The sequence below is a fragment of the Salvelinus sp. IW2-2015 genome, linkage group LG17 (assembly GCF_002910315.2).
Source record: "Salvelinus sp. IW2-2015 linkage group LG17, ASM291031v2, whole genome shotgun sequence".
NCBI classification, from domain to species: domain Eukaryota; kingdom Metazoa; phylum Chordata; class Actinopteri; order Salmoniformes; family Salmonidae; genus Salvelinus; species Salvelinus sp. IW2-2015.
The window spans coordinates 37,463,753-37,479,451 of record NC_036857.1 but is presented as its reverse complement, the minus strand read 5'-3'; the positions used below and the strand labels follow the sequence as shown (position 1 = coordinate 37,479,451).

General features: G+C 42.0%; 1 long non-coding RNA gene across 1 annotated transcript in view; it reads left to right on the top strand.

Moving 5' to 3' along the window:
* LOC111976365 (uncharacterized) overlaps positions 1-15,654 on the top strand; it is a 23,937-nt gene extending 8,283 nt beyond the window's left edge. Inside the window, exons 2-3 of the long non-coding RNA XR_002878917.2 lie at positions 11,073-11,209; positions 14,383-15,654. This is a non-coding gene — a long non-coding RNA (uncharacterized lncRNA). The remainder of the gene's footprint in view (positions 1-11,072; positions 11,210-14,382) is intronic.
* Positions 15,655-15,699: the final 45 nt, after the last annotated feature.

Below are 15,699 nucleotides of genomic sequence, written 5' to 3'. Positions count from 1 at the left end.
GTGTGTGTGTGTGTGTGTGTGTGTGTGTGTGTGTGTGTGTGTGTGTGTGTGTGTGTGTGTGTGTGTGACTTGTTTTCCTATCTTGTCACAACCAGAATGTCCTGTCAAATGACCAGAATGTCATGACAAGATGGGAAAACAAGAAAAAATCTGAAAAGTTCAAATGCTATTTTATTTTTAAAGCTGCAAAATATTTTGTTAAGATGGCGCCGACGGGAGGATGGCTGACGTTTTACATGCTCCTAACCAACTGTGCTACTTTGTTCGTTTTTTTGCGTTGTTTGTAACTTATTTTTTTACTTATTTTGTACATAATGTTGCTGCTTCCGTCTCTTATGACCGAAAATAACTTCTGGACATCAGAACATTACTGACCTCGAACTGGAAGAAGCTTTTTCTTTTAACGAGTCCAATGATAAGGTTATACTACTTTCCCAGGAACAGGCCCAAATCCCCGTCATTTGCGTGAAGAAAAGATGGAGAAAAAGGGGGCAGAGGTCGGGCTGCCTTCTGAGAATTCATAGGCGAGCGAGTAAACTCCCACTGCCATCTGTTCTATTGGCTAACGTGCAATCATTGAAAAATAAAACTGATGACCTATTTTTTACTTTAGTTAACATGGTAAATATTTTCTTAGCTCTTCTTGAACTGCACTGTTGGTTAAGGGCTTGTAAGTAAGCATCTCACGGTAAGGGCTACATTTGTTGTATTTGGCGCATGTGACAAATAAAGTTTGATTTGATTTGACGTGTAACTTTTTGTGTTAGCTAACCAAATTCATGTTGAAATGTGTGTTATACAGCGCCTTCGGAAAGTATGCAGAACCCTTGACTTTTTCCATATTTTGTTACATTACAGCCTTATTCTAAAATTGATAAAATATTTTTTTCCCCCTCATCAATCTACACACAATACCCCATAATGACAAAGCAAAAACAGTTTTGGGAAATTGTAGCTAATTTATTAAATATAAAAAACTGATCCTGACTAGTCTCCCAGTCCCTGACACTGAAAACATCCCCACAGCATGATGCTGCCACCACCATGCTTCACTGTAGGGATGGTGCCAGGTTTACTCCAGACGTGTGTGTGTGTGTTGGGTGTAGTGTAAGTATGTGTGAGAGAAGGGGTAGAGTCCAATGTGTGTTCAATGTGAGTCCGTGCAAGGGTCAATGCAGGCAGTCATTTGATCAGCTATTTAGCAGCATTGCTTAGCAGTTCATGGCTTGGAGGTAGAAGCTGTTCAGGCTCCTGTTGGTTCCAGACTTGGTGCACTGGTATTGCTTGCCTTGCGGCAGCAGAGAGAACAGTCTATGACTAAGGTGGCTGGAGTCTTTGACAATTTTTAGGGCCTTCCTCTGACACCGCCTGGTATAGAGGTCCTGGATGGCAGGGAGCTCGGCCCCAGTGATGTAATGGGCCATACTCACCACCCTCTGCAGTGCCTTGCGGTCGGGTACCTTGCAGTTGCCGTACCAAGCGGTGATGCAGCCAGTCAAGATGCTCTCAATGGCGCAGGTGTATAACTTTTTTGAGGATCTGAGAGCCCATGCCAAATCTTTTCAGCCTACTGAGGGGGAAGCGGTGCTGTCGTGCCCTCTTCACAACTGTGGAACTTGAGGCTCTCGACCTGCTCCACTACAGCCTCATCGATGTGGATGGGGGCGTGCTCGCCCCTCTGTTTCCTGTAGTCCACGATCAGAAGGCATTTAGCATAAAAGTCATTTAGCATGTCTGGTAGGCTCCAGTGGCTGGGCAGCTCACTACTGGTTTTTCCTTTGTAATCTGTGATAGTTTGCAAGCCCTGCCACATCCGCCGAGCATCCGAGCCAGCGTAGGAGGATTCGATCTTAGGCTTGTATTGATGCTTTGCCTGTTTGACGGCTCGTAGGATGTCATAGCGGGATTTCTTCTAAGTGTCCGGATTAGTGTCCCGCCCCTTGAAAGCGGCAGTTCTAGCCTTTAGCTCATTGCGGATGTTGCCTGTAATACATGGCTTCTGGTAGGGTCACTGTGGGGACGAAGTTGTCGATGCACTTCTTAATTTAGCCGGTGACTGATGTGGTAAACTACATTTTATCGGATGAATCCCAAAACAGATTTAAATCTGTGCTAGCGAAACAGTCCTGTAGCTTAGCATCCACTTTATCGGACCACTTCGGTATTGAGCTCTCTCACTGTGTAATAAGCCTGTGTGTAGCTGGAGTAGAGGAGTCAGGCGCAGGACAGCAGATATGAATAATAAACGTAATTTACTCAAAGAATCAATAATACAACGCAATAATCTAGCCCACAAGAACGGACCGTATTACATACAAACAATCACTCACAAACAAACATGGGGGAACAGAGGGTTAAATAATGAACAAGTAATTGGGGGAGTGAAACCAGGTGTGTAAGACAAGGACAAAACAAATGGAAAATGAAAAGTGGATTGGCGATGGCTAGAAGGCCGGTGACGTCGACTGCCGAACGCCACCCGAACAAGGAGAGGGACCAACTTCGGCGGAAGTCGTGACACACTGGTACTTCCTGTTTGAGTTTTTGCTTGTAAGCAAGAAGCAGGAGTATAGAGTTATGGTCTGATTTGTCAAAAGTGTTTGGTATTTTTGTATTTTATTAGGATCCCCATTAGCTGTTGCAAAAGCAGCAGCTACTCTTCCTGGGGTCCACACAAAACATGAAACGTGACATAATACAGAACATTAATAGACAAGAACAGCTCAAGGACAGAACTACATCAAGGGAGGGCGTGGGAGAGCTTGTCTGCGTTTCTTTTTTGTTTTGTTATTAAAGTTGTATTTATTTTGTCCTTTTTTCCACAAACAAACAAACAAACAAATAAAAAAATACATTGAACAGCATAAAAACATTGAGCATGACATATTCTCCAACAAAGCACATATACACAGTCAAATAGTATCTCGAGAATTGTCGTTTCTACCAGTGATCCTAGCAAGCATTTGTTCATAGGATGCTACCTCCAACATTGATTCTATCCACTGTTTCAGAGTAGGAGTGGCATGACCCTTACAAATTCTAAGGATTACTCTAGCTGCTGTAATGATACCAACAGTGATCAGTGCAAATTCCGCATCCGTTACATAGGTAACTCTGTTCTTACAGCCCAAGATAAATATTCTTGGTGAACCTGGAATTGTTAACCCCAACCATTCATCCAGATATTTCAAAATATCCTTCCAGAAAGGTAGCACTAACGTACATTCCCATATTGCATGTAAAAATGTCCCAGTGTCTTTTTGGCATTTCCAACACAGAGAATTGTTGGGGTCCAATTACCCCCCCCCCCCCCTTTTCTTCCCCAATTTCATGATATCCAATTGCGTCCTCCAAAACACAACCCTGCCGAGCAGCACTTGCATCTTGACGCACTGCACGCTTAACCCAGAAGCCAGCCACACCAACGTGTTGGAGGAAACACTGTACACCTGACGACCGTGTCATCATGCATGTGCCCGGCCCGGCCCGCCACAGGAGGGGTCACTAGAGCGCGATGGGACAAGGACATCCCGGCCGGGCAAACCCTCCCCTAACCCGGACGACTCTGGGCCAATTGTGCGCCGCCTCATGGGTCTCCCGGTCGCAACACAGCCCTTGGGGATCGAACCCGGGTCTGTAGTGACGCCTCAAGCACTGCGATGCAGTGCCTTTGACCGCTGCCCCACTCGGGAGGCCAATACTCAAATATTTAATCCCAGTAGGAACACATTTGAAATTAAATGGGGTAACAGTTCCAGAGTAACATATGGCATTAATTGACATTGCTTCCGAATTATTCCAATTCATTTTGTAGCCTGATATACTAGAATATGATTCAATACAAGTTAGTAATCGTTGTACAGACTGAAGAGTATCAGAGACCAGCAGTAGAAAATAATCTGCATACATAAGCAGCTTGTGTTGTCCTCCTCCATGTACACCCCTAATTTCTGGATCTGTTCTTATCATTGTTGCAAGAGCCTCTCCTAAAACAGGAGAGGGGTGAGTGAGCAACCCTGCCTTGTGCCTCTAGAAAGATGAAAAAAATGAGACATATTTCCATTCGTAAGTACTGTTGCTTTAGGATTGGAATAGAGGACCCCAATACATTTTTTCTAGGGTTCTTAAGAGAAAAGCCCACTCTACCCTATCAAATGCCTTCTCAGCATCTGTAATAATGGAGCTGTGAGTCGGGAAGCAGGTGTAAGTGAAATGTTTAATAAAACAACAAAACCAGGAACGAGACAATTCCTTTTGGCTACAAGCCTGTACACAAGAACAATACCAACTGGTGAGGGAACATAAGAGAGTGACATAATGGGAGGAAATGATGAAGGTAATGAAGTCCAGGTGTGAATCATAATGATTAACGATCATAATGATGAGTGCCAGGTGTGCGTAATGATGAATACCAGGACCGGTGGTTAGTATTCTGGCAACGTCGTACGCCGGAGGGGAGGAGCAAGAGAAAATGTGACAGCATCTAAGGAAGCAGCAGTGGTAGGAACTATATTTGAGCGGTTTAACCACATGAGATGTAAGGGCCTCCTCGTATTATCAGTTGAGGTCCTGTTCTTTATAAATCCTACTTGGTCACTATGTATGATATTATGTAGTGCCTTCTCTAAGCGTATCACAAGGGTCTTAGTAAGAATCTTTACAATCCACATTAAGGAGGCRGATAGCTCTAAAMTTCCCAGGTTCTGTAGTATCTTTATCCTTTTTAGGAGTGAGCGATATCAAAGCCTCATTAAAAGGTGTCCGGAAGGGAGCCATTATGAAATGCCTCCTGGTAAACCACTGTCAATACAGGTACAAGAATATCAATATACTTTTTATAATATTCTACAGAAAGACCATCCAGACCAGGTGATTTCCCTGCGTTCATAGACAAAATGGTGGCTCTAACTTCTTCTTCTGTTATAGTATAGTCCAGGTCTTCTACCTGGCTATCTGATTACCTAGGTAATTCTATACCAGACAAGAAAGTATCCATATCTATGGGGCTCGCTGAACAGGAGGATGTATATAAATCTTCATAAAAACATATATTTGGATGAGGTCACAATCTTATTGCCCTTCTTAATTTCTGGAATTACTTTAGAAGTGTTCTGCATTTTTAGTTGTGTTTCTAGTAGCCTGCCTGTCTTATCACCTGCCTCATAAAAACTGGGTGCATATTCCGTTTTTTGGGTGCATATTCTGCCTTTTTGTTATACATTTCTTGCAACTGAAATTTTWATTTTGAAGTTTGAAATGTGCTATCTGTGAAATGTCTTGTCAAATCCCTTTCCAAGACACATAGCTCTGTTTCTAATCTTTTTACTGCTTCAGCCCCTCCTCTCTTCTTTTTGGACGCATGTGCTATTATTTCCCCTCTAATATATGCTTTAGAGGTTTCCCATACTGTGGACATTTTCAGTTGAGACTATGTTGATCTCAAAAAAAGGATCTAAGATCATCTGCTAGTGGTTGTCTAAATATCGAATCTTGTAAATCTACCCTTCTTCACATTTTTGGAGTTTAATACAACATGTAACTCTACTATAGCATGATCTGTGAGGGCAATGGGCCCAATTTTGTAATCAATCACATTATTAACCATCAAGAAGAAATCTATTCTGGAGTGTGTATTATGACAGCGGGAGAGAATAGTCCATCCTAATGATAGAAAAAAGTATAATCTCCATATGTCTGTAAGGCCCATATCTTCTACTGCAAGTCTATTCTTTGGCGTGGAGCTACCTGTAAATTTACTTCTATCAATTATATTGTCCCTTGGTTAAAGTCTCCAGCAAGGACGATCTGCCCCTCCATATTTCCAAGTATAATGTTGACGTCATTAAAAAAATCAGGGACCTCCTTGTTGGGTGCATATATGTTGCATAACACAACCTTAATCCCATTTATAAGAGCCTCAATGCAGATAAGCCTGCCAAACTCATATGTTGCTTCAACATTACAAAATTAAGTATTTTGCTTATCAGAATAATCACCCCATTTTGTTTGGAATGGAGAGCTAAACTTCTGCAGCCCAGCCTCCTCTAAATTTCGTTGCCTCTATCTGTTAAATGTGATTCCAGTATGAACACAATATCCGCCTGTTTTGATTTTTTAATATGTCAAAATCTTTTTCCTCTTCACTTGGTTACCACAACAATTCATGTTCCAAGAGATTATTTTTACATATCCATTAGCCATATTTGCACTGAGTAGTTATAGCCTGTGAGTGTGAAGTGTCCCATTTAACACACGTGACAACTCTAATGAGCATTATTATTTAACATTTCACAAAATACTGTGCCTTCGGAAAGTATTAAGACCCTTTGACCTTTTCCACAATTTGTTACGTTACGGCCTTATTCTCAAATTGATTCAATAAAACAAATTCATCAGCAATCTACACACAATACCCTATAATGACAAAGCAAAAACAGGTTTTTAGACATTTTACAAATRTATTCAAATAAAAAACAGATACCTTATTTACATAAGTATTCAGACCCTTTAATATGAGACGCAAAATTGAGCTCAGGTGCATTGATCATCCTTGAGATGTTTCTACAACTTGATTGGAKTCCACCTGTGGTAAATTCAATTGTTTGGACATGATTTGGAAAGGCACACACCTGTCTATATGAGGTCCACAGTTGACAGTGCAAAAACCAAGCCATGAGTTCGAAGGAATTGTCCATAGAGCTCCTAGAAAAGATTGTGTCGAGGCAAAGGTCTGGGGAAGGGTACCAAAGCATTTCTGCAGTATTGCAGGTCCCCGAGAACACAGTGGCCTCCATCATTCGTAAAATGGAAGAAGACCAAGACTCTTTCTAGAGCTGGCCGCCCGGCTAAACGGAGCAATCRGGGGAGAAGGACCTTGTTGACCAAGAACCTGATGGTCACTCTGACAGAGCTGTAGAGTTCCTCTGTGGAGATGGGAGAACCTTCCAGAAGGACAACCATCTCTGCAGCACTCAACCAATCAGGCCTTTATGGTAGAGTGGCCAGACAGAGGCCACTCCTCAGTAAAAGGCACATGACAGCCTGCTTGGAGTTTGCCAAAAGGCACCTGAAGTCTCTCAGACCATGAGAAACAAGATTGTCTAGTCTGATGAAACCAGACCAAGAACTCTTTGGCCTGAATGCCAAGTGTCACGTCTGGAGGAAACCTGGCACCATCCCTACGGTGAAGCATGGTGGTGGCAGCACAATGCTGTGGGGATGTTTTTCAGTGGCAGGAACTGGGAGACTAGTCAGGATTGAGGCAAAGATGAACGGAGAAAAGTACAGAGAGATCCTTGATGAAAACCTGCTCCAGAGAGCTCAGGACCTCAGACTGGGGTGAAGGTTCGACCCTAAGCACACAGCCAAGACAGCGCAGGAGTGGCTTCGGGACAAGTCTCGGAATGTCCTTGAGCCTGGACTTGAACCCGATTGAAGATCTCCGGAGAGACCTGAAAATAGCTGTGCAGCAACGCTTCCGATCCAACCTGACAGAGCTTGAGAGGATCTGCAGAGAAGAATGGGAGAAACTCCCCAAATACAGGTGTGCCTAGCTTGTAGCATCATACCCAAGAAGATTAGATGCTGTAATCAATGCCAAAGGTGCTTCAACAAAGTACTGATTAAAGGGTCTGAATACTTATGTAAATGAGGTATCTGTTTTTTATTTGAATACATTTGCAAAATGTCTAAAAACCTGTTTTTCTTTGTTGTTATAGGGTATTGTGTGTAGATTGCTGATGAATTTGTTTTATTGAATCCATTTTAGAATAAGGCTGTAACGTAACAAAATGTGGAAAAAGGTCAAAGGGTCTTAATACTTTCCGAAGGCACCTTGTGCTCCAGCTGTACAATAATACTGTGAAAATAAACACAGAAAACCAAAGCCAAAATAAAACAAAGCAATACCATGAGTTAATCATCACAGAATTCTCTTTGATGCTGCAGAAGATAACCTGCAGTCTCAACTTACAATTCCTTATGGTCCATGAGGCGCTTGAAAGGCTAAATTAGCAACACTCTCCCGCAAACACATAGGCTACCTTCATTTGTATAGGAAACTGCATACCATTGTATTTGACCTTGTCTCGTGTTCTTTATCTAGGCTAAACACCTTGCTCTAGCAGGAATCTCTCTGCTTCCACATTGTCTGAAAATCTTTTTCTTTCCCTTCCAAGTAGAGGGGTCGCTTGGAATGCCAGTGTGTGCCTGACATTCTTCTTGTGTAGTTGTTTTTTGCCGTTGTAAACTTCTTCATTGCCAGTTCCTTGAACAGGTCCAGGAAAAAAGACAGCCAACGGTCTTCTCACTGAACATCACCCTTTTCTTTCGCCTCTTTAAGTATCTTGTCCCGGGCTTTAGATCTTAGGAAGCAGATGAGAACCGTTCTCCGGGGGCCCATTCTTGTCAGGCATGGTTAACCTGCGATGGGTTCGTTCAATTTCGAATTCGTGCCTGTCGTCAAATCCAAATCCTTCTGCGATGATTTTCTGCACACACGAGATTGGTCCACCACCGGCCTCACTGCCCTCTTTCAGATTAACCAATCTCACCGTATTTCTCCTACTTCTGTTCTCAAGTTCTTCGACACGATTCCACAATATGTCCAGCTTTTTCTCGTGATTCTCATTACCCTACTCCAGAAGGGAGATGGCATCCTCCATTGTTGAAATTCGTCCCTCTGCCCCATCATCCTCTCTTGTATCGCATTAACACTTTCCTTTAGCTCGGTAGTTGTTGTTTTTATCGTGGAGACATCAGACCGACCATGAGAAACGCTGCAACTGAATATGCATTTTCTTGTTTGCTTATGGTCCTATAGACCCCTTTCTGTGCCAAGAGTGTGCAAAGCTGTCATCAAGGCAAAGGGTGGCTATTTTGAATAATCTAAAATGTCAGATATATTTTTATTTGTTGAACACGTTTTTTTGGTTACTACATGATTCCATGTGTGTTATTTCATAGTTTTGATGAGAAAATAGTAAAAATAAAGAAAACCCCTGGAATGAGTAGGTGTGTCCAAACATTTGACTGGTACTGTATGTGTATTAAAATGGTCAAAAGTTTATTATTTGGTCCCATATTCTTAGCACGCAATGATTACATCAAGCTTGTGACTCTACAAACTTGTTGGATGCATTTGCTGTTTGTTTTACCCAATAAAAACAAATGCATTGTGTCATTTTGGAGTCGCATTTCTTGTAAATAAGAATTTCTAAACACTTCTACATTAATGTGGATGTTACCATAATTACGGATAATCCTGAAGGAATCGTGAATAATGATGAGTGAGAAAGTTACGGTTGCACAAATATCAAGACACTCTAGGTTAGCATTTTTTAAGGGGGGTGGGGTGATATATATGCCGCTGTAACTTTCTCACTGATTATTATTTACAAACGTTTGACTACTTTATTACACATATAAGTGAATTTGTCACCCGATAGGGATGAAAATATCACCAACTTAAAGCTGACAGTCTGCAATTTAACCTCATAGTCATTGTATCATTTCAAATCCAAAGTGCTGGAGTACAGAGCCAAAAATGTGTCACTGTCCCAATACTTTTGGAGCTCACTGTAGATGAAAATTCTCTTGGTAAATAGTTTGGTCTGCAGCTTATCATGAGGTATTCTAACTAAGGCGAACAAAACTCAAGACTTCCTTAACATTAGAGATCACGCACCAGCTGTTGTTAACAAAGTGACACACCCCTCCTCCCTTCGCCTTACCCGAGTCTGCCGTCTGGTCTTGACGATGCAAAGAAAAACTGTACACTGAGTGTACAAAACATTAGGAACACCTGCTCTTTTCATGACATAGACTGACCAGGTGAAAGCTTTGATCCCTTATTGATGGCACTTGTTAAATCCACCTCAATCAGTGTAGATGAAGGGGAGGAAATAGGTTAAAGAAGGATTTTTAAGCCTTGAGACAATTGACATATGTATGTGAATGGTCAAGACAAAATATTTAAGTGTGGGCTCCCGTGTGGCGCAGAGGTCTAAGTCACTGCATCTCAGTGCTAGAGGCATCACTACAGACCCTGGTTTGATTCCAGGATGTATCACATACCGGTCGTGATTGGGAGTCCCATACGCTGGCGCACAATTGCCCCCGTGTCGTCCGAGTTTGGCCGGGGTAGGCAGTCATTGTAAATAAGAATAAACTGACTTGCCAAGTTAAATATATAAAAATAAATAAATAATAGTGTATCTGAACCGGTTTGAGTGTTTAACACTCAACAGATTCCTGTGTGTATTAAAAATGGTCTACCACCCAAAGGACATCCAGCCAACTTGACACGTCTGTGGGAAGCATCGGAGTCCACATGGGCCAGCATCCCTGTGGAACGATTTCGACACCTTGTAGAGTCCATGCCATGATGAATTGTTCTGAGGGCAAAAGAGGGTGCAACTCAGTGTATATCCATGTACTTGTTCAGCAAAGACTCTGAGAAACATAGTATATTACAGTTTTTCAGGTCCCGTTGATAGGATAGATCCGAAGGGAGCTCATCCAGTTTGTTCTCCAGTGATTGTACTGTTCTGGAAAAATTCTTACACAGGGACGGACACTCGAAGTCAATCTTAAATTAGTCATTGTTTATTGTCAGCACGCTGGCGAGATTCCAACCAACTCAATGCACCATAGTACACATCAATCAGGAGCTCTCTGGGCAGTCCCAGCAGTTGTCTTATATACGGCTATACACAGACAAGTTATATTTGCATGATTTAACATAATTGATTCATCATTATTGTTTTGTTTCATTCATATGACCGACCACTACTGTTTCTTAACTTGTGACAGACCAACACCTTACGAGGCTTCTCCTCTCTAAGCTGAGACCTTGAAACTGGGATATCTTTAGTTTGTTCTCAAAACAAGGTCTGGGCGTACTGCAAATGGCAGCTACTGATAAGAGGATTTGTTTAGTCAAGTGCATAAACACAAATAGTTTTTTAGAACAGCACATGATTAGAACACAGAAATTAGGTATAAGAAAAGCACAAACATTATTCCCATTACAGTACATTCGCCAATGGTGGTGTATTTGCTTCCCGACGTAGTCTCGTCAGGGAACCGGGTCGCATGCCTCTCTTTCGCCGTAACGTCCTCTTTTGAGTCCCGGGGATAAAGGCCTGGTCCGGAGTAAGAAGAACGTCCAGAGCTGCCAACTGGTTGAAGTATGTTCGTCCAAATTGAGGTTAGTGATCGCTGTTCTGATGTCTAGAAGCTGTTTTCGGTCATAAGAAATGATAGCGGAGGCATTATGTTTCAGGTAAGACCCAAATGCAGACTGTGTTGAAGTAGCAATGTTTATTACAGCAACAGGGGCAGGCAAACGACAGGTCAAGGCAGGCAGGGGTCAAAAATCCAGAGTAGTGGGCAATGGTACAGGACGGCAGGCAGGCTCAGGGTCAGGGGCAGGCAGAGGGGTCAGGCAGGCGGGGTCAGAGTCAGGACAGGCAAGGGTCAAAACCAGGAGGGCAAGAAAAAGAGAGACTTGGGAAAAGCAGGAGCTGAGACAAAACGCTGGTTGACTTGACAAACAAGACGAACTGGCCACAGACAAACAGAGAACACAGGTATAAGTACCCAGGGGATAATGGGGAAGATGGGCGCCACCTGGAGGGGGGTGGAGACAAGCACAAGGACAGGTGAAACAGATGAGGGCGTGACAAGTTTGTTAAAAATAAGATCAGCGTATAAAAACACACAAAATAGCAGAATTGGTCAGGAGCCCGTAAGACGGCTGCTATCCACTGCAGAGACATCTTTTTCATCAAAATCAAATCAAATTTTATTGGTCACATACACATGGTTAGCAGATGTTATTGCGAGTGTAGCGAAATGCTTGTCATAGCTTGCATCAGCTGTAATAAATCAAGACTTATTCACAATCACAATGACATAAAAAGGCTTAGAAATAAGAGTTTGGCATTTTGATAGAAATGTCTACGTCAGGGTGACTGTCCTTACCTTAAGTGGTATGGCCACCAATGGAGTTTGCCTGTCGGTTTGTCAAAAGGAAATCACCAATTGCAATTAAATGTTCAGGTAAGTTATGATTTTTCCGGCACACTTCAAATGAAATCTTGCTAACATTGTTCACTGCTACCACCCCTACCCTAGATACTGCTGTGTACAAAAAGACCACCGAACTCTTGTCAGTGAACCAACTAWTTWTTTTTATTTTAAATGTCCAGTTCATTAATGAATCTTGTGTAGTCCACATTAACAATGCTCTGTCTCTCATCTCTCCCAGCTCCCCTCCCTCCCCAGCACCCTCCTCAGAATCTCAAAAACAACAGCACCCATTCCAGAGCAGAAAATCACATTTAAAAATGGTGAGGTGAAGAGAACTCCCAACTCCTCGCCACTGTTTGAGAATGCAGCCTTCCATCTTAGATGAGGAGTTGATGTTCCAGGCTCGTTCAAACAGCTCACATCTCCAACAGCTCAGAGGAAGGCCCCAGAAAATGTCAAAGACTCCAGTTACCCAAGTCATAGACTGTTCTCTCTGCTACCGCACGGCAAGCGGTACCAGAGCACCAAGTCTAGGTCCAAAAAGCTCCTTAACAGTTTCTACCCCAAAGCCATAAGACTGCTGAACAATGAATCAAATGGCCATCCGGACTATTTACATTGACCCCCCCCCCCTTTGTTTTTACACTGCCCCTTTGTTTTTACACTGCTGCTACTCGCTGTTTTATCTATGCATAGTCACTTTACAAATTACCTTGACTAAACTGTACCCCCACACATTGACTCGGTACACCCTGTATATAGCCTCGTTATTGTTATGTAATTTTCTTAACTCTATTTCTTAAACTGCATTGTTGGTTCCTCTCTGGGATAGGCGTCCCACTAGCGAGACAACTTCCGGTGAAACTGGAGGGCGCGCAATTCAAATAAATAATCATTAAAATTATGGATATTAAACATTTAGGAACATACAAGTGTCTTAAATCGGTTAAAAGCTTAAATTCTTGTTAATCTAACTGCACTGTCCGATTTACAATAGGCTTTACAGCAAAAGCATGCCATGCAATTGTTTGAGGACGGCGCCCCACATCAACATATTTTTCCACCAGCACAGGTTTCATAAATTCACAAATAGCGATTAAATATTCACTTACTTTAAAAAAATCTTCCTCTGATTTGTCATCCAAAGGGTTCCATTTACAACATGTAGTGTCGTTTTTGTTAGATAAAATCCTTCTTTTACATCCCAAAAAGTCAGTTTAGTTGGAGCCATCGATTTGAGTAATCCACTCGTTCAACATGCAGAGAAAGGAATCTAAAATGCTACCGCTAAACTTTGTTAAAAAAAGTCAAAATACGTTTCTATTTAATCCTCAGATACCCTAAAATGTAATTAAACTATAATATTTCATACGGAAAGAAGTATGTTCAATAGGAAAACAATATTAGCAGGTGCCTCTTCGTGTCACGCCTGCTCCTGCTCTTCCCTTCCCCTGGCGCTTGAGCGCGCCAGATTACCCTGCATCACACGCTCCTGCCATCATCACTCACACCTGCCTTCCCTCGTCACACGCATCAGCGTTATTGGATTCATCTGGACTCATTCATCACCTGTTATTTCCTCCCCTATATTTGTCAGTTCCCTAGCTCGGTTCCCTGCTGCTTCATTGTATTGTTTTTGTCTTAGTTTATGTTCTTGACGCTGTTCATGTCTTGTCTATGTCCGTTATTTTTAAATGTTTTACTCCCCGTACCTGCTTCGTCCATCCAGCGTCATTCTTCGTGACACTTCGTCGCGGCGCGCATAGACTAATTTCGAAGTCTGTATCCTAGTACTAAAACTCATAATTCTTCCTCGTTTGGGAAGAAACAAGCCTAAAACCTTGAACAAAGACCACTGACATCCAGTGGAAGCCATAAGAATTGCATACTGGGAGCTAGATTACATTTTTTCCCTATACGTTCTAATGGAAGATCATGGGCTCTCAAAAAAAAAAAAATTCTGGTCGGTTTTTCGTTGGATTGTCTCCTACCATATCTATTGTGTTATAGTCTCCTACATTATTTTAACATTTCTACAAACTTCAGAGTGTTTTCTTTCCAATGGTACCAATTATATGCATATCCTGGCTTCAGGGCCTAAACAACAGGCAGTTTACTTTGGGCACGTCAGTCAGGCAGAAATGGAGAAAAATAGACCCTAGCCTGAAGAAGTATTAAGGCCTTGTAAGTAAGCATGTGACAAATACAACTTGATTTGTTTTGACAGGTTTGCCTAGCAATAATGTCATTTTTATATACAGTTCAATTGGAGTCTCAAAAATCATGAGTAAACTCTTGACATTGTATCAGTATTGTGGCTAACATTGTGTCCATCTCTACCTTCCTCAGCTCTACTTCCTCCATTCATGCGATCTCAATCACCTGCTTACATCCTGCCAATCCCAGGCACCCCTTCCCTTCCAATAACCAGAGGCTGACCTTCCGAAGGAGGAACCAGACATTGGGGGTCACCATGGGATCCAGACTACTCATACAATATCCCAGAATGCAGTGGGGAAGGGATGAAGCATTTAAACACCACCATCAACAGTGGAGTCAGATGACTGGTCAATGTGCTTTAAAGAGACATTCTTTGGTAGGCTTAAAGATAGTATAGTCAGACAATACTGGCATTCATGCTATCCACATATTAAGATGCCAACAAAACAAAGAGTCTTGCATGTGATGACAAACTCAGTCAAAACAGAAAATGTGTGTCAGTCTGTCTCTTGTGAAAACAGTGAACAACTTGTGAACATTTCTGAATTATAATATATACTGTGGAGCCAGTTTCCCCACCCCAGTTAGCGGGTAGATTTGCTTTTAGCCAAATCCTTTTAGAGCAAGCCAAATAATTTCATGTTTTGAAAAGTTATCCTAGATCAGGATTCATTGTTTGAATGGTAAGATGCCAATCATTTGAGTATGTATGGCAAAGATTATGATGACAACCAGAGCATGAATTACACCGTGACAACCAGAGCATGAATTACACCGTGACATTCGAAGTGGTCTCTATTTAGTGCAAAAAAATGTATGGGCCTAATAATAAAGACAATTTAACGGTAAAAATGATTTACCATTTTAATTTAGCATGAACACAACAGTCATGATACTTTCATCTGATTGCCAAACAAATCACTTCAAAAAGTAGGCTACCTGTGCATGTTCGTCCACACCAAAATAATCCAAACAATGCAATGGATGTACACTTGCGCCATTAGATGAATGGAAATAGATATCTGTTTACAAAACACCAAAAAGAGTGCCTAATGACATCGGACGATTATCATTGATTAGGCCTACGTTAATTGATGCAGCTTACTGACAAATGCACCTACTGTCATTGATGTTGGATGGATTGGATGCGCATTGGTGTCTAGCTGTAGGATAGTTGCCTAGTGATATTGGCGGCCATCATCAGCTGATCCAGGAAATAAAATATTGATAGAAAATAATAAAGCAAAAGAAATGGTATACCTCTTATGGCCACGGACGGCATAGAGAACACCAATACCCGCGCGCACCTGAAAAACAAAGCAATGAGCGCTCTAAACAGCTGACTGACAAAAGCAAACAGTGATACATCAACAGATACATCTAATGCATTGGAATAAAGGCTCTTTTTTTTTATCAAGGAGGTATGGCAAACAAACGGCAAAAATG